The following is a 19,953-nucleotide window of genomic DNA, read 5'->3' as shown; positions in this document are numbered from 1 at the left end:
GGATGTAAAATTTTGAAACATGTTTCCTGCCCCGGTTGTCGACGGGAACAGGGTGCAAGATGAAATTTTGAGTGGTATATTAATTTCTCGGCTGTGTCGCTTGCTATGACAGTTTAATTTCTTGCTGGGAAGCTGTGCGATAAATTATTCGAGTTTGAAAACTAATCCCTTCGAATTGGTCTTTCTGATCAACGTATTTGAGAAAAGGCAATCAAATGTGTTCTGCGATTCACTGAAAAGTAATAGGTGGAGGCATAAATTGAGTGAAAATGTACTTTAAAATAAATATTACATTATGTTGTTCGGGGTAGCAGTAGCAGATATTTATTTATGTATAAGTTTACCATATAGGGTGCTGGTACCAATGGTTGTAATATACCAGTAGATTGGACTATGGAATAAAACGAATATTTTTCGATAAAAACGACATGTGCTATTTTCAGTGGATCAACGGATGGAAGCAGTTTTTAAAATGAATGTATAAAAATGAAGAAAAGCCCTTGAGATGATCTTTATGCTTCATTCAAAAGATATTAATTGCTGTTCCGAGGGTAAAATGTTAAACCTATGTAAAAATTTACCATTTTGTTTAAATTTCCTTGTATCATTCTCGAACGTCTACTACTGGAGCACTAGCGCAACTACTGGAACACGTGTACCAATAGTGGCTCAAGGGATTTTATGTTGAAAAATTAGTTTTATCACTCTTTTTATATTTTTCCCATATAGTAGAGGTTGAAATCTTTCTGTTGACGCCAAGAGATCTCTGTTAAGGCTTTTCGTTATTTTGTTATGATTTTTATAGCTTAGGTAGTCCACTAATGGCACCGGCACCCTATTGCTTGGTAAATGCTGAGTTTGGCTTCTGTTGGTACTTCGCGTACCAGAAGGAATAAAATAGTCCCCTTTGTGTGGTCCTTAGATTGATCAGAGCAACGATGGACGGTGTGCAAAACTGCGTGAAGATCTCGGGCGAACACTCCAGTTCGTTCGAGTCTCGGCGGGGACTAAGACAGGGCGATGGACTTTCGTGCCTGTTGTTCAATATTGCGCTTGAAGGTGTTATGCGGAGAGCCGGACTTAACAGTCGAGGCACGATTTTCACGAGATCCGGACAATTTGTTTGCTTCGCGGACGACATGGATATTATTGGGAGAAAATTTGAAACGGTGGCAGATTTGTTCACCCGCCTAAAACGCGAAGCAACAAGAGTCGGGCTAATGGTGAATGCGTCGAAAACAAAGTACATGCTGGTTGGCGGAACTGAGCGCGACAGGACCCGCCTAGGAAGCAGTGTTACGATAGACGGAGATACCTTCGAGGTGGTGGACGAGTTCGTCTACCTCGGATCCTTGTTGACGGCTGACAATAATGTTAGTCGGGAAATACGAAGGCGCATCATCAGCGGAAGTCGTGCCTACTATGGGCTCCAGAAGAAACTGCGGTCAAGAAAGATTCACCCCCGCACCAAATGTACGATGTACAAAACGCTCATAAGACCGGTAGTCCTCTATGGGCATGAGGCGTGGACTATGCTCGAGGAGGACTTGCAAGCTCTTGGGGTTTTCGAACGCCGAGTGCTAAGGACGATCTTCGGCGGCGTACAGGAGAACGGCGTGTGGCGGCGAAGGATGAACCACGAGCTCGCTCAACTCTACGGCGAACCAGCTAAAGCTGGAAGGATACGCTGGGCAGGGCATGTTGCAAGAATGCCGGACAACAACCCTGTAAAGATGGTGTTCGCTACGAATCCGGTCGCAACAAGAAGGCGTGGAGCACAGCGAGCTAGGTGGATTGACCAGGTGCACCAGGACCTGGAGAGCGTGGGTCACAGTCGAGGATGGAGAGAAGCGGCCATGAACCGAGTGAATTGGCGAATTATTGTTGGCGAGGCTTTATCAAGATAATTGATGTAAAGCCAAATAAGTAAGTAAGTAGTGTGGTCCTTAGCGTCCTGGCCAGCAACTCATATCTCGGTTTCCTCGCGGTACTGGCCGGGTACGAGCAACCTTAGGGAAGGTCGGTTAACCAACCCTGGTGGGAGTTTTGGTCGTATGCTGACCGGAAAGGGAAGGGTATGCTTTTGCGAACTTGAAGCGTCTGTACTCCATGTTAGGAACGGCTGATCACCATTCGAGTACCAGAGAAGGACTCTTAGCTAAACTGCGCATTATGGCCCTCCGAACATTTAGGGGGAATGGTGTTCCGTAATTCTAAGGGGTTGGTGTCAGGCCCTGCAATTGCAATTTCAGCGTTGCGCAATAAATGGACGCTGCCTTATTAGTGCTTATGGTTAGTTAGGATGTTATCACAAATGAATGTAGCATTATATCTTCTCAATTATAAAAGGAGAACGTTATCAGCCCTACGGAGGACGGAAGAACATTTGCTCAAAAAGTATCAAAGAAAGACATGTCCTCCTCCCAAAAGATACCAACAGGTAAACCTAATCATGAGTCATCATTGCATTAAGCGAAAAGTGAAGTGCTTTTTTCGGCTGAACTAATGCATGGAAAACAATCCACCCCATTTTCACCGATATCAATTAACCTATCTGCTTTCTGCAATAAGCTGTCTTAATTTCGATCCCAGATATTTCGGTCCCAATCTAAGCGGTTACCGAATAGCGCACCTACGAAACCCCGTTCTGTTTCTCCTCTGCTCGTCTATGTATCTAAGGGAAAATGAGAAAAAGCATAAAAAAAATCAAAACGTTCAATTGTACCACCAAAGTTTTACGGATTATTGCAAATAACTTTTATCTCTGTCGATACATTCTGGGCCCGATGAGATTTATCGCTCGACTCGCTTTCCATATTTCGAAATGAACTTCTTCGGTTTCAGCAACCACATTTTCCATTCCGACTGGCACCTGTTCGAATGTCTTGTTCAACTTCAAGCGAACCAAACAGGTGGAACTGGCAGGTGGGGGCAGAACAGAAGACAGAACCGCTTGGACCCCAGCGCTGGATAGTAAGAACGGAGAGCTTCACCACAGAGAGGCACTTGTAACGACCGAAAACTAATTCTGGGTGAATCTTTATCGGTTATATTCGGGATCGCATTTGATGCTGCAAAGAAAATCGAAATAGTCTACCAAAGGTTTAGCTGCTTCTTATTCTTACTTATATTACCCATTTGTACGATGCCAGGCTATGGATAAGAGCTCCAGATAGTGTGCTGTCCCGTTCGTTAGAGATGGTGAAGAGATTTGCATTTCGAATAGTGCACCGCACCTGCCAGTTGTTTCTGTCCAATCGATTTGTAAGATGCAGAGTTGTGGTGGTCTTAGTTGACCCTTAGGGAGTGGTAATGTAGATGTTTCTGGGAGAATTGCTGCGGAACTGCATTAAAAGAGGTAATGCTATCTACTTTGTTTGTAGTGTGGCTAACTATTGAGAGAAGGAAAAGAAACGTGTACCATGTATTACGCTTACAATTCAATTATTTTTGGGAACAAACGAAATTCAAACTGGTTCAGATGCAATGATTTAAAAAAAAAAATAAAATAAAAAAGAAAGTTGACATAACACTATGATATGCTATCCATTGATTTGAAATAAACTTCAACATAAGGACGGAGTGAAAATCTTAATTTTTGTTGAATTTTCATGTACATATAACAGTTGTTTTTGTTATCGAAGACATTCAGTACTGATCTGTACGTTCGTAAAGATTGGGTAAAATAATACAGTACCCGTTCGATTTTGGCAACATGTTAAACAATTACAGGTTTCAAACGAATTGAACCATTTAAAAACGCATTACTCACCACGAATTAAATGTACCTATTCTGAACATAGAAAGCCTCAAAAAAGCAACAAAATCATTGAAATTATCAGGCTGAATTACTGACTCAAGATCCCTTTTTTGTATATGTATTTCAGTGGTCCCGAAATAGAGTTATGTTGTATTTAACAATATAACGAATTGAACTAATATTAATATGTCTGTGGATTCGCTAAAAAGCAATTTTTTGGTACAAAACTAAATATATCGTACCGTGCTGTATTTCTCTTTTTTTGACAGTACACCGTAAATGCTTACAGAATTTTCAACAGACGATCAGATCAGTAAAATTTAAGATCTATTTGTATCGTTATTTTTAAGAATAAAAAAGTTGGTTTGGTTTGACTTTATTAACGAGATTTTTAGCCCTGGGCTAGTTCATCTCGGGACCAACGGCTTTACTTCCCTTCCGAAAGAAGTCGTCACTATAACTTTTTACGTCATAAGTGACTATGTCGGGGATGGGATTCGATCCCAGGTCCTCGGCGTGAGAGGCGAGTGTTCTAACCACTACACCAGGTCCGTCCCCATAAAAAAGTTGATATTTGTACGGCAGACGTTTGAAGTCAATGCCTTTCTACCATTTCAAATATGAGTGGTTTGATAAGTTTCAACTAATGGGAATTGTTTACCCGAAACTTCGACTGTTGAAAGATTGTTAAAACATTTTCCATACATTTTGTATATGACAAATAAATGTCTCAAAATTGCTTTCAGTGACGAAATCAGTCAGTTAAGGACTGTTCATTTTATAAAGTGTACACTTTGTTTTTGCTATATCTTTTTATTTATTGATAAAATCGTAAACGATTTTCTGTGCATCGTTCAACTATTATTCTACAACGCTATGAAAATAAAAGATTTTAGAAAATGCTTTTGATTGAAGAGCTAAATAGTTTTTTCAAAAATTCCTAAGAAAAGCTGTTCGTCAAAATTTGACATTATTTTTTGCAAAACAAAAATCCTCATTTTTATGAACAAATTGTTTGTTTGTATCCTTTACTATTCTACTAAAGGTATAGCTTTAAAAAAATCAATTATAATCCACTATTCTCTGAAATTAGGTTACTTGTGATTTACCCATTTAGGGCCAAATTTTCTGATATACAATCCTTTTACTCCCAGCAAAAGAGAAAAGTAAAAAGTGTGTTTAAAACTAGTTTGGTTTACTAAAGAAACTTTATTTGTACAAACGAGAGCTAAATCGTGCGTATAAACCACAGTCTTAAGTACAAATTTTATTGTTTATAGTAGTTTTACTAAAAGTCTCATTCTTTTAAAATCGTGTACGCATATTTATCGATCTACAGCAAATTGTAATGGTTTTCTTCGAATATTTCAAATGGTAATCTTAGAATAACATATTATGAAAAAAATATGTGGAAAATAAAGTCGATTTTCTTACAGCAGTGTTGCCAATTTTGATGATTGTCAATGTACTTTGAAAAGTTTTCTAAGAATAAAGCAATTGTGTTTCTATTGTGCTTTAAATGTGACGTGGAGACTAAATAAGTATCGCTTTGAAGGTGTAAGTTTTTTTTCATATTAATACTATATTATGACTTCCGTCAGGACGTACTTTTAACCAAAAAATTCTACTCATATCAGTTCCAACCAAATTTAAAATAGTTTTCTCTAAAAAATATAGGGAAAACGTGATTTTATTATATCTGTTAAATCGTTGTTTCAAAAATACCATACACAATTCGATGAGTTTAAATATAGTTTTAAATTATACATAATTTTCACAAGTGGAATATGAGTGTTTGAATGCAATTTGTTTGAAAATTCTTGTTCGGAAAATGTTGAAATAACTTCAAATAACTCAATGGTTACTACAGAAGTGAGCATGATAAAATATGGTACAGTATAATTTCAAGATTCTTATTTTATCATCAAAACGTATTTATTACAACAAAAAATTAACATTTTCAAAATCAACCAAAACACGTTCTTTGATTTTTTTTTTGTTAAATCAGTCTCCTTCATGGGACATTATACCAATAATCTGTTTCGTATCAAAATTTTATGGTAAAATTTTGAAAATATTGTAAATGAGGTATGTGTGTAATTTAGATCTAAGTGTATTCCAGTGTATATATTTTTGTTGTGCCACTTTTCCCCGCATGTCTGTTTCTCGAATGTCGTTTCCCAAACGCCAGTTCCCCGAATATGCCGTTTAATAGCCATAACTTTATACATTTCAGGGTGATGAACGTACTGGTCATCTGATACGCACCCTTCCTTACAAATTTTACCATCCTCGTTTTTTTCTTATTCACCATCCGGCTACTGAAAACTATTATAGCACCTATTTGAACTGCTCCACTTTTCGGGGCTCACCGATTTGGCTTGAGAGGTTTAGTACCCCCCCCCCCCCCCCACTGTCCTTCTTAGGACAATTGAGTTGTTAAGAACCACAAGATAGCCACCATCCGCTCTTGCGAGAGCACCTTGAGAGTTATTTAGAACTGCACAGTTTCGAGGTCGGACAGCTCCGATTTTTCCACTGGAGCCGGGCTAGCGCTCCAACAGCCGCGGACTCGGCTATGGAAGGCCCCACTTCTTGCATATACTATACATCTGAATCAATGTGAGCTTTATTGAGAAAAAAACAGTTATGTTGATATAGGAACTAGTAAAGTTTTCACTTTTGTGTTATGGAGAACGGTTGGGTGACAAAATGTCGAATGCCAAAATGTTGAAAGGACAAAACGTCGAAGGGACAAAACGTCGAAAGACAAAATGTCGAAACATAAAATGCCGAATGCCAAAACGTTGAATGCCAAAAGGTCGAAAACCAAAACGTTGAAAGAACAGACCGTTAAAAAAACAAGAATAATGTCTTACAAAATGTCTACTTATTCGATTAACAAAGAAAACAGTTAAATATAAAAATGTAACGTAAAAATACAAATACTAAAGAATGTTTTCTGCTGTTGAAACATTGAATAATACAGAATTGAACAGATCTAAGCACAAATTGGCCATTTTGCATACAAAGTGGATATATCTCGGCTTCTCATGGTCTCATTGACATTAAATTTTCACCGCAGTTCAGAAATAACATGAGTTTCACTGTATTTGAAAATCACTATAAATGAAAAAACGAAATTTTTAAGTTTTTGAATATGTCCCATTTTGAAAACAATAAGTTATACTCAAAGATCTTATTTTTCAAACTTGAGTGGTTCATTAAATTCCTTTTTTTTCATTTTAACAAATTATTTTGGAATCAAGACTTCATTACTCGGAATTCATTAGATTTTTAAAGTATAGACTACTATACTCCAATAGAATCTTTTTAAAAACTTACTGGATATCCTGATGAAGGATTTCTGTTTCCGAAAAGTGTGATAAAAAAATGGAGTCAACTATTCCTATTCGAGAGACGAACGAGCAAATTTCTGAAGAATAAAGAATTTTCTAATTCCTGAAAATCCAGTGTTAATTTAATGAATTGTTTGTCACTAATCTGTTAAAAGAATGAGTGTAAATATTGTAAAAGAATAAATAATACACTATTTACCAACAGATAGCTTAACCAGAAATCCAATTCACTTTAGAGGTGCTGCAACGATTTAATAGAATCGATTTACCTTAAAAATATTCATAATCTTAATAAAAAAACATTTATTATTCAAGCTTATCGAGATTAAAAACAAATTAAACATGGGCTAAATGCTTACGCTCTTAATATAGAAAATTATTGGAGTTCCTACATTTTGATGCATCTGGTGAAAAAAAAGATTTTGTTTGCCCACGTAGGACAGAAAAAAAAAGATAAATACCTAGTGAACTGCTTTCAAGATTCATTCCCTCTGCCGTTATGTGAGTCTAGAGGTGCGGCGTAAAAACGGTTAACGGATTGGTCTTCTTCATACTTTTATATAACAATAATAAAAGTATGAAAAAGACCTCAAGCTATCATTCACCGTGCATTTAAAAACAACCTGCGCTTCAAAAACTTTTATATATTTTTTACCAAATCATTAGAATACCACTACGAAGCGTGTAATTATACCATAATTCAGGAAAAATTCTAAACTCAGTGATGCATAACAAAAAAATTCTCGAAAACTATGTTTACAAATATTATGTTAAGATCACCTCGTACCATTCTATGTCATAATTCACCGTGCACGCTGGTGCAGCATTTACCGTGCGTATAGTTTTCGTCATGATTTAATTTTGTATCTTGAAGAAACGTTGTTTGTGGAGCAAATATGTTGCTTGTAGTGTGCGCACTCATTTTTAAGGGTATTCAAATCTCATTTTACAATAAAAGCCATAGAAAGTTGAAATAATGGCTGAATCATCTTTTTTTTAATCGTTATAGGAGGTTTGACTGTATTGTCCAAACCATTTCATATTCGCTCAAAAAACTAAATATGAAGTACTGTAATCCGGGGTAACATTGATCATTTTTTTGGAGATTTCTTAAAATTATAATTTGAAGATGCATATGCTGCAAGTTTTATATTTTTAAAACAAGTATTGACATCCATTGCTCATGTCTATATAGAGTTTTTTTTTTTTTCTGAAAATTTGAAGCATGTTAAAAAAATGTGTTAAGTGATTTTTTTATTTAGCTGAACACCCATGAAAACAACGTTCGGTTATATTGAAAATATCATGGTCCCTAAAGCCGAATATGATGGCCAAACTTTTACAAGTCATTTACTTCTTGAGTTATTTCGAAATTTAAAAAAAAAAAACATTAAAATATGGAATACGCCCAAATGTAGGCAATTACCAATGGAAGTTCTGCATTACTTATAGTATAGTATTTGTGAATTATGCTTAACTGAACATTTTTGTGAATGTTTTGACAACGGATTCGTTTTTAGCGATGTAATTTTTAATAACAATCACTTGCTCATATCGTTTTGAACACTCATCTCTCCTTCTTTTCTGATATTACGTCCCAACTGGGACAAAGCCTGCTTCTCAGCTTAGTGTTCTTATGAGCACTTCCACAGTTATTAACTGAGAGCTTACTGTGCCAATGACCATTTTTGCATGTGCATATCGTGTGGCAGGTACGAAGATACTCTATGCCCTGGGAAGTCGAGAAAATTTCCAACCCGAAAAGATCCTCGACCGGTGGGATTCGAACCCACGACCCTCAGCTTGGTCTTGCTGAATAGCTGCGCGTTTACCGCTACGGCTATCTGGGCCCCAACTGAACACTCATGTGAGACATGATTTTTTGATCGTGGCATTCATAATCATAAAAACCATTGTTTCCGAAACTTGAAAAAAATACGCATGAGCACAACTTATTTGTTTCAAAAACCTTAGTGTTTATTAGCTCATGAATAGATGAAACAGAATCACCATTCATGCATTTAAAATATTTTATCAATAAATGTTTATTCAAGCTTATTACGTGAAGGTCGTGAAGGTGATCTCCCGTGCATAGACACTAGCGCATGTATACGGAATGGGTTACATGCATGGCCTGATTCGCTACTCAGCACATAGTAACACACATGAGCTAATGTCTATGCGCAAAAAATCTCTAAAAGGTAACGCAAAAAATATTTGTATGTCGAAATGCATCTAAAGAACTATTTCTCAAAACTGGAAACATTTTTCGAAAGAAAAAATGATTAGTACCGGTTATACGTAATGATGATGGCAATAACGCCTACCAAATATTTTTTCGATTAAAGCTTTCATTTACGAGAAATTTGCATTTAGATGCCTTTTCCCATACAAGATAAAATGAGAAAACTTCTGCTGATCAAGTGTGGACAAGAGCAAATCAGATAATCCTTTGTACAACTCTCAATATCATCTGGAGTGCACGCATATTCACCGATGTGCAGAATCTGCGATATCGAAGCGTTACGGAAGATGTGTTGAATGGCTAATGTAGCTGGTTTGTTCGTCACGGTCGGTACTACTCGGTCTAGTCCAGTGGAGCTAGCCTGCTCTAACGGGGAAATCTCCGGCGGTGGAAAATTTCCCAAAACCGTTAACTTAACGCGTTGTTCTTGCTTTTTTGCTTTTCAGTAGAGCGCCGAAGTCGGTCCAGTGATTCCGTTTAAGGGATGGCTTCCGGTTCACAGGTGACTGGAGGATTCAAGTTAGTGGTTCGTTAAAAACTACTCAGAATAGTGTCAGATGATAGACAACGACGAAGAATGGGTTACATGCATGGCCTGATTCCAGATGATAGACAATGACGAAGAATGGGTTACATGCATGGCCTGATTCGCTACTCACCTCAAAGTAACGCACATGCGCTAGTGTATATGCACGATAAATCACTAAAATGCAAAGCGGAAAATATGTGTATGGTGAAATGGATCTAATGAATTATTTCTCAAAAATGGGAACCACTTGCGAAAAAATATTTGGTACCGGTTGTACGCAATGATGATGGTTATCACGTGTTTTTTCGATTAAAGCTGTCTTTTACGAAAAAAATGCAGTTAGATGCCTTTCCCCATACAAAATTAAAGGAGAAAACTTCTGCTGATCAACTTTGGACAAGAGCAAAGCAGGTAATCCATTTCATGGCGGAAGAATATCTCCCGAAGCGATGCTATCCAGACAAATGCCGAGATCGTTCCTGCGATTCCGGCCTAGAGAAACTTCGAGTTCACATGTACCCCGACGACCAATAGTCGGTGCAATTTCATATCTACTCGACGAGTCCCCGATGATGGACTTGGATAGTGCTCCAATTGGCGATAAGCTTCTTCTGGCTGGAAAGGGATGGATGGTTTACTGCTTTACACTTACTACGCGTGTAAATTACTGCCGCAGTTAGCGCACGGTTATGAGGCCCAATAGAACACATTTTCCTATGGGAAGCGTGCGGGTGGTCATCGGTTTTTCAGTTCTGTCGCCTAAACGGTGGAAGATACCACTTTGGTGTCTAAGGACGAAAGTTGGAATATGGATTGAAGAAACAAAAAATATTTTTTTCGAAAATTTTCCATGATACAGACGAGTTTTTCCGCTATTTTTCCTTTCGTTCTACGATGTATAGTTCAGGAGATATGATTTTTTAAAGTTTGAGGTACATATGGAAATCGTAAAAATTCATCTAAAGTTTTCCGGGAAAATAGGTCACTATATTTTTTTTTGAATTTCACTTTTGGCCATCTATCCACGAGCTCTACCTTTGGTGAAAATTTTATACAAATCGGAGAACCTCCGGCCCAAACCTGTCCGAAAATTTAAAAAAATGCCCTGTTGCAAGAATGCCGGACAATAGAACTGTAAAGATGGTGTTCGCTACGAATCTGTTTGGAACAAGAAGCAGCGAGCTAGGTGGTAAGGGCGTAGTCGGTGTTATTTTTGACGTTACATTTCGAACTATCGATTTGTGTACAATGAGAATGACGAATGAATCCCTTTGCATCTTCAGTTATTCTGGTCAATCACGGAGTAGCAACTAAGAACTGCTGTTTTGTCTACCCCGTGGACCGATTTCTATTCAATTAATGATCCAGACGAATTACTCCAGTTTTTCAATGATCATATGAAAATAATACATGATACTTGTATTCCATGTCGGACAATAAGCCACCGTAAGAAATTCAACCCTTGGTTTACTCCAGCTATTCGTCGAGCAATGTTGGAGAGAGATTTGTCGTATAAGGACTGGTTGAAAGCGCCGTCACAACTTAAATCACAAAAACGACTACAGTATAAAACTTTGCGTAATAGGGTAAACATAATGATCACTAAAGCTAAAGAGCATCACATGGAAAGGTTTTTGGACTGTCGTTTACCTTCTAAAACTTTATGGAAGCGAGTGAAAGATCTAGGAATTGGGAGTTCTGTTTGATCTTTCGACCTTGACGCTTGCTTTTGTCGGAGCGAGCGACGAGGGCAGGATCAAATATGTCGTGCGTCGGTCTAGTAAGTGAAAAAGTGGCGTGATCGGGGAGTTCGGTTGGAGTAAGTGAAAAAGTGCCGCGATCGGTTAGTTCTGTTTGATCTTTCGACCTTGACGCTTGCTTTTGCCGGAGCGAGCGACGAGGGCAGGATCAAACATGTCGCGCGTCGATCTCGTAAGTGAAAAAGTGGCGTGATCGGGGAGTTCGGTTGGAGTAAGTTAAAAAGTGCCGCGATCGGTTCGTTCTTTTTGATCTTTCGACGACCTTGACGCTTGCTCCTGGGCAGTGCGTCAAGAAAGCCCGAGCTGTCGTCCGTGTTTTTTTTTCGGGTCGCGCGCCTATTTTTTTTTCTGAGTGCTAGCCGAGCAAACGAGTGAAGCTGAAAGTGGATTGTGGCTGCTCAGTCAAGGATAACGGATCAATTGGTGAGCTCGTTTCATGCTACTATTTCTAATCTATAAAATATGTATGACTGCACATTTAATCGTTACAATGGTGGGATGTAAATATGATGTTTCAACAAACTATGGATGGTTCGTCACTGTGAGTGTCGACACAAACTCTGATTCATGATTTATTTATGTTTAACATTTTTTTTTTCAGAACACCCCTTATATACCTTTATTTTTGTAATTAAAAAAACTTTGAATGGTTCGACACTACAAGTGTAGACTTGCGAAAGGTTCACTTTATTCAACAAACTTTGGATGGTTCGTCACTGTAAGTGTCGGCATAAGAATAAGAGTGTTCTATGATGTCCCAACCAATTGAGTCTTTTGTTTCTTTTCAAATGAGTAAAATATAATAACACATGCTTTCGTACTGACAGCTGTAGGAATGTTACATTTAGGTATTTGTTCAACAAACTTTGAATGGTTCGTCACCTCAAGTGTCGGCATAATTTTCCTCTACATAGAAATTATATGAACAATTATATTTACGTATAAGCATGTATATATCTCACAAATCATTGTTTATCATGGTCTAATCGCTTATCAAAGTGAATCCTTTGACCCAACGATCCTCCCCATTAACAAACATCCCTCCCAGTAACCTTTGTGGAGATGCAGAGGCAAACACGGTCTCCAAATAGCAAAGGTTACACACTAACATTCCTTCCCTCAATCCCACCTGACTGCAAGGACGTGGCCGGCGCCGTTATTGACCTTGTATAAATAGAGGCACTGAATTATGCACACTGAAGAAGATTATGGCCAATCCCAGCTGAACTTCTAGTTGATTCTTTGTGCATTTTCACTGACTTCGGTCAATCACGGAATAGCAACCATTGATATGTGTAGTCAGTCTAAGCTAAGCTAAGCTAAGCGAGTGAAAGATCTAGGAATTGGAAAAGATAATGAAACAAAACCATGTGAGTTAGATCTAGATGAAGTCAACAGCGTTTTTATGACAAACTATATCAATGATATTGGCAATCGTACATCACCAATACATGTTCCAGCTTCACCATATAACTTTTCATTTAAACGAGTTCAGGTTTGGGAGATTGTAAATGCAATATGAGACATAAAATCAAATGCTACTGGGCTCGACGAATTGCCGATAAAGTTCTTGAAACTAATTTTACCGTTAATAGCTCATCACATTGCATATATGTACAACAAGTTTATTGAATTCTCCTTTTTTCCGTCTTCGTGGAAACATGCGAAAGTATTACCGTTACGTAAAAAGCCACATTTGAATGCAATCTCAAATTTAAGACCGATTAGTATTTTGTGTGCTCTTTCAAAAGCTTTTGAAAAACTGTTGAAAGAACAAATGACATCTTATATTGAGAGCAACGGTTATTTATCGGACAGTCAAGCTGGATTCAGAAAAATGCAAGGTGTAAAAACTGCTGTTTTGCGCGTTCATGATGACCTTAGCGCTTTGATGGACAAACGAGGGACAAGCATATTGCTTCTTTTGGATTTTTCGAAAGCATTCGATACTGTGTCACATAAAAAGCTATGTTCCAAGCTGGTGAGACAATTCAATTTTTCAACTCCTGCGGTTGGGCTAATTGAGTCGTATCTCACAAATAGAAGCCAGACAGTTTGCTGTAAAGGCCGATACTCTAAAAGCAAAACTGTAATGTCAGGAGTCCCACAGGGTTCGGTACTAGGACCATTGTTATTCAGTTGTTACATCAATGACCTTCCCACTGTGCTGAAACACTGTTCCATGCAATTATACGCAGATGATGTGCAGCTGTACATTGGTCGAATAGGGCCTTGTGCTCGTGAACTGACTGCAATGATGAACGCTGATCTAGAGAGGATAATGGAATGGTGTAACCGGAACGGATTGAGAGTAAACCAATCGACAAACGTAGCTTTGTTGATCCGAAACAGAAGAAGACGCGTGGATTCAGCTGAGCCTTTACCAGAAATGATGATGGATGGACTACCGATAAAATGGGCAAACTCTGTGAACAACCTTGGCTATGTTTTCCAGAATGATCTACAGTGGGACGGTTTGGCTTTGCAACAGTGTGGAAAAATCTACGCTGGACTTAGATCGTTACGGTACTGTGCCGAACAAACACCGGTTACAACAAGATTAAAGTTATTTAAGTCGCTCATTTTGCCCCACTTTATTTTTGGTGATTCGTTTCTAGTAAATCCTGGTGCAGAAACCATGAATCCGCTCCGCGTAGCACTTAATAGTTGTGTGCGCTTTGTGTACGGCCTGAGTCGTTTTGCACATGTGAGCCATCTCCAAAAGAACCTCCTTGGCAGTCCATTTCAGAACTTTTACACATATCGATCCTGTATGTTTCTGAGAAAACTGATAAATATTAAAAACCCACCAGCCCTGTTTCAAAAACTTGTGCCTTTGCGTGGGCAGCGCTCGCCAAATATAATAATCCCAGCAAATCGCACGTTAACATATGCTAGCTCAATGTTTGTTAGAGGAATAGTAAATTGGAACAGTTTGCCCCATTCTATTAAACGGGAAACATCAGAAGTAGCTTTCAAGGAAAAATGTTTGAATTTTTGGAGTAGATAGTATTATATAAGACTTTATAGTACACTATGTAACTAATTATAAAAAGGAAAAATTATTATTTATGTTAAATCTGCAATGTGTCGCCGAATGTAGTAATTTAAAAGGTTAAACCTTACGCTACTGGAAAAAAATAAATGAATGAATGAATGAATGAATGAATGAACTGAAGGTCATCAATGCTCTGCTCGTGTTGTGTTCACAAATTTGATTGATATAAAATAACATATCCTTTACTTCTCAAAATATGTTTGACTTCTTTTCGTTTTTTGAGAAAGTAGTTCGAAAATTATTTATTAAAATCTGTATGATCTCGAAAAGTTCAGTTGTCCAATAAATATGTTTGATAACCTTGGAAAAGTACTGATTATAAAGGAATTTAACAGGCCTTAATGGAAACTTTTTCTTACCAGATCCTATTTCTACCAATAGTTTGTCGCCTGTATTTCTTTTCTCGTATACACTCTTCAGCACAATAAACTGAGGAAGCTGATGCCACTAGTCGTACAGCCACTGCGGAGTTTCTGATAGTTCCAATATGGATATGCTTGGATTTTGAAGAATGAATTTGATTATGTATTTCGACCTAAATATACATTTTGGTTGAGCACACACGAGCAGAGATGGGAAAAGTACTGTAGCAAACATTTACCGCCTCTACATTTACATGTTTCTACCCGACCATCAAAATCCAAAGCAAACCATGACCGTTCAAAACCAAAAAATGTCACGGCTCTTCAAAACTGTAATCTTCTTCTTCTCAACGTTTTTTCAAACCCGAATGCGAAATGACTCGAGCACAGTGGTGACACGATTTTTCCAGTTTTCGGGGTTTCGCATTTTTTTTTTTCGATAAAGGCAGCATGAAATTGATGTTGTTTATATGTATCGCAACGGAATAATTTTGCTCTTGATGTTAGAGCTAATAGATTTCAATTAGTTGAAAACAAAAGCGAAATAGTAGTGATTGAATGCTTTGTGTTTTGGTTGACTGGCAGAATCGATGAGCTGTGGTAAATTGTGGTCACAGTTCCCAAGCCTGCACACGAGACCTCCATTCAAAGCAGTTACTAGTGCTTTGCAATATTGTGGCACAGGTTATCTCGATGGAGTGCAGTCGTATTATGATGGTTTTATCGCTCATCAATATTTATTGGAATGTTTAATGTTTTTGCCAATCGTTCTGCATAATAATGGAGGCCAGTTACAGAGCCATCGCGATGTAGGGCCTGTCGTGTAGGACTGGATGCTAGGGATGATGTATAGCCTACATATATCTCACTACTCGAACATTGTTTGCGGTTTCAGGCTATGTGTGATGTTCAATATGCGTTGGGCAAATTCCTGCGATTCCTGGTGGAAAACCAACAAAAATAGTTAAATATCTAATCAACACTGATGGGCAATCAGGAATGATTTGTGGTTTTACCAGATTGATTCCATCCGAGGGATGGCTCTGCTTATGAAATTAGTCAATAATAAACAGCGTGGTAAATCAACTAGGTCGGAACTCCAAGAAAAAGCAAAGAAAAGGTAGTTCAACGATTGATAACTTTGTGAGTACATCCAAACACACGTAAAATTGAATATCAATATTCTTTCAACCCAAATTCTCCAATTTGCCTTTCTGGACACTATTATTTTTTAATTGATTTATAAGAACCGTTTCAAGCATTACATTCGATTCTTATATCTAGGTGCTCTGTGTTCGGCAATACTATTATACTAATTTAGTAAAAATAAATTAAGCCACTAGAGATATTTTGTTAACAACATATGGCAATTCATTGCCAGCAGCATCTTAAAATTTTAGGTGAATTTAATCCCTTTTTTATATTTTAGAGAAAACAAACGCTTTTAATTAAACTAAATCTAGCTTAATCTGAATATATGAAAAAGGATATTTGTTGGCATGGCCACTTTTACTTCCTCTTCTTCTTTTTTCTGGCGTTACATCCCAACTGGCACGGACTCTGCTTCCCAGCTTAGTGTTCTAATGAGCACTTCCATAATTATTAATCGAAAGTTGGCCATGTATATCGGGTGCCAGGTACACAGATATGTTCTCTTTGCACAGAGAAATCGAGACAATTTCCAGCCCGAAAAGATTCTCGACCGGGGGGATTCGAGCACTCTCAGCTTCATCTTGTTAAATAGCTGCGCATTTATCGTTGAGGCTTTATATTAGTAAGCAGGGTGAATTAAAATACCATTGCATATAAATTGCAATCATTAGTTTATTTATTTATTTTTTTTTAATTGTTTATTAAAATCATTTCAAACATTACATTCATTTCTTATATCTAGGTGTTCTGTGTTATTAGACAACACTATCATCCTAATTTGGTAAAACAAATTTAAGATTTTATTTACATTTTGCTAACAACATATTACATTTCATTTGCCGTAGCAGTTCAGAGTTTTTACAGGTGAGTTGATTTCACCTACTTATAAGAGAAAAAAAAAACACAATTTCAGTTTATTTAACCTAACTTAACCTAAACATAAAACGCATTAAACGTGGCAATAGAATATTGTAACGATTTTTACCTGAAATTATATTCTATGTAACTCACTACTTTACCAGGGAAGAAGCTTCAGAATCATTTTCAAAATTTTATTTTGAATTCTCTGCAGAGCTTTCTTCCTGATGTTACAACAGCTAGTCCATATTGGTACAGCATACAACATGGCTGGCCTGAAAATTTGTTTGAATATCAAAAGCTTGTTCTTAAGACAAAGTTTTGATTTTCTATTAATAAGGGAATAGAGACATTTTACATATTTATTGCATTTGGCTTGAATGCCCTCAATGTGATTTTTGAAACTTAAATTCTTATCTAGCATGAGCCCTAGATACTTAACTTCATCTGACCAATTTATTGAAACCCCTCTTCATCGTGACAACATGTCTATTTGAAGGTTTCAAATAAAGAGCTTTTGGTTTATGTGGGAATATTATTAGTTGAGTTTTGGAAGCATTAGGAGAATTATTCCATTTTTGCAAGTACACCCGATTCTGTTTTTGCACGGATTTTTTTTTACACGGCCGTCCAAAAAAAAGTTTCCATACATTTTTTCCGCCAAAACCTTTTTTTGCATGAAAAGTCGAGAAATGGTGTTACTTTTTTTGCACGGTTTTTGAAAACTTTTTTTGCACGGTACGCAACCCCCGTGCAAAAACAGAAACGGGTGTAAGAAGAAAAAATATCCAAACTTTTTTGCAATCGACTACAGATGACACGCAGACTTCGTCCTTTGGCGGAGAGGCCTGTGTCATCAGCAAACAAGGATTTTTAACATCTTTGAGATAACTCAGGTAAGTCAGATGTGAAAATATTGTATAATATTGGTCCCAAAATGCTGCCTTGAGTAACACCAGCTCTTACAGGAATTCTATCAGACCTGAAGTTCTGATAATTAACCTGAAGTGTACGATTTGATAGATAACTTTGAATTATTCTAGCAATGTATGTTGGAAAATTAAAGTTCTTTAATTTTACAATCAAACATTCATGCCAAACACTGTCGAATGCTTTTTCTATTTCTAGAAGAGCAAAACCAGTAGAATAGCCTTCAGATTTGTTGGAACGGATCAAATTTGTTACACGTAAAAGTTGATGAGTCCATGGCGGAATCCGAACTGTTCATTGGCAAAAAATTGAATTATCGTTGATCATTCTGTTCGAAATGACCTTTTCAAAAAGTTTACTGATAGAGGAAAGCAAACTGATTGGACGATAGCTAGAAGCTTCTGCATGATTTTTGTCTGGTTTTAGAATTGGTACAACCTTAGAATTTATCCATTTGTCAGGAAAATATGCAAATTGAAAACATTTGTTAAATATTTCAACTAAGAACGATAAGCTACTTTCTGGAAGTTTCTTGATGAGGATGAAGAAAATTCCATCATCGCCAGGAGCTTTCATATTTTTGATTTTTTTAATAACAGTTCTCACTTCTTCCAAATCAGTCTTCCAGGAATTTTCGAAAACGTTCTCTTGATGCAATTCATAGTATTTATCATTTGTTTAAGCTGTTGTATACGTAGAAAACTCTAATTTGTTTTTGTTTAGGATGTAAGAGCCATCGTTACTAGAAAAACTGTTCATCTAGTCGGACATACGGCAAGTGTAAGTATGTGACATTTGTCATTTTCTTTTCGGCTGATATCAGCGAAGTTTTTACTTCCGTGATAAAGCATCATTTTGCTACTTTAGATCTGTTGACTTTGTCACCTAACTTTGACTTGTCCATTCGTTCACGGCGAGCTAAAGTAATTTACGCTGACATTTTTCTTCCGTTCTTTAAACTTAGCTCACACGACTTTCCGAGAAGAATAAAAAGACTAACGAGCCAAGTGACCTTCCATGGGCAAAAATGACTTCCCTCTCTTGACCGCTCGAAGCTTTAATAGAAGACAGTAGTGTTTCCTCGCCGAGATTCGTCCCATGGAGAAACGAACAACCATTACAACTTTTCTACCCATAGCTTGGACTCGAGCGTATTTACAGTTTCTTTTTATCGAAGTTTTATCGCCTGCTAATACGCTACATCAATCAGGAAAGGATAACAAAGTCTTGTTTCTCTGGGGAGCAGCGTTTGACATAGGCACTGGATCCGTTGGAAAAACTTTAGTTGTTTCTGCGAGGGGATAAATTTTGCGCCTACATCAACACATTCAGCACGATAGTGGAATTGACAAATGTAACATCTGATAGGGGTGGTCTTTGTCACGAAATCAATCACATTATAGCAGAGTAGAAGAGAGGATACAAATCAATTTGAATCATACGTGCGAAAATTTCATGGGAAATGTGATCAGGTCATTCCACACGAAGTGACCTCAGCATGTGCAATTAAGCATATCGACCAACATTTGATCAAATATGCATTCACCAGATACATGTTTCTAAAGAGCTCATTTTTTATCCCGATTTGACCACCAATCGATCCATTGGACCATCTCACGTTATTGTAAATTTGATAAAAACCGATATTACTTAGGAACTTTCTTAAATATGTATCTTTGAAACAATCACACAAAAGGATAAATTACTTGCCAATCGGTTACATGCATGGCCTGATTCGCTACTCGCCACGTAGTAACGCACATGCGCTAGTGACTATGCACGAAAAATCGCAAAAAGGTAATACTGAAAAAAATTTCAAGGCAAAATGCACCTAACGAATTATTTCTCAAAAATGGGAACTATCTTCAAAAAAAAAAAAATGTTTGGTACCGGCTGTGCGTAATGATGATAATTAAAACATTATAACATATTTTCATCAA

Source organism: Aedes aegypti, chromosome 1 (assembly GCF_002204515.2).
Source record: "Aedes aegypti strain LVP_AGWG chromosome 1, AaegL5.0 Primary Assembly, whole genome shotgun sequence".
NCBI classification, from domain to species: Eukaryota; Metazoa; Arthropoda; class Insecta; order Diptera; family Culicidae; genus Aedes; species Aedes aegypti.
The sequence above is the reverse complement of the archived record's forward strand: the minus strand, read 5'-3'. Positions refer to the sequence as shown.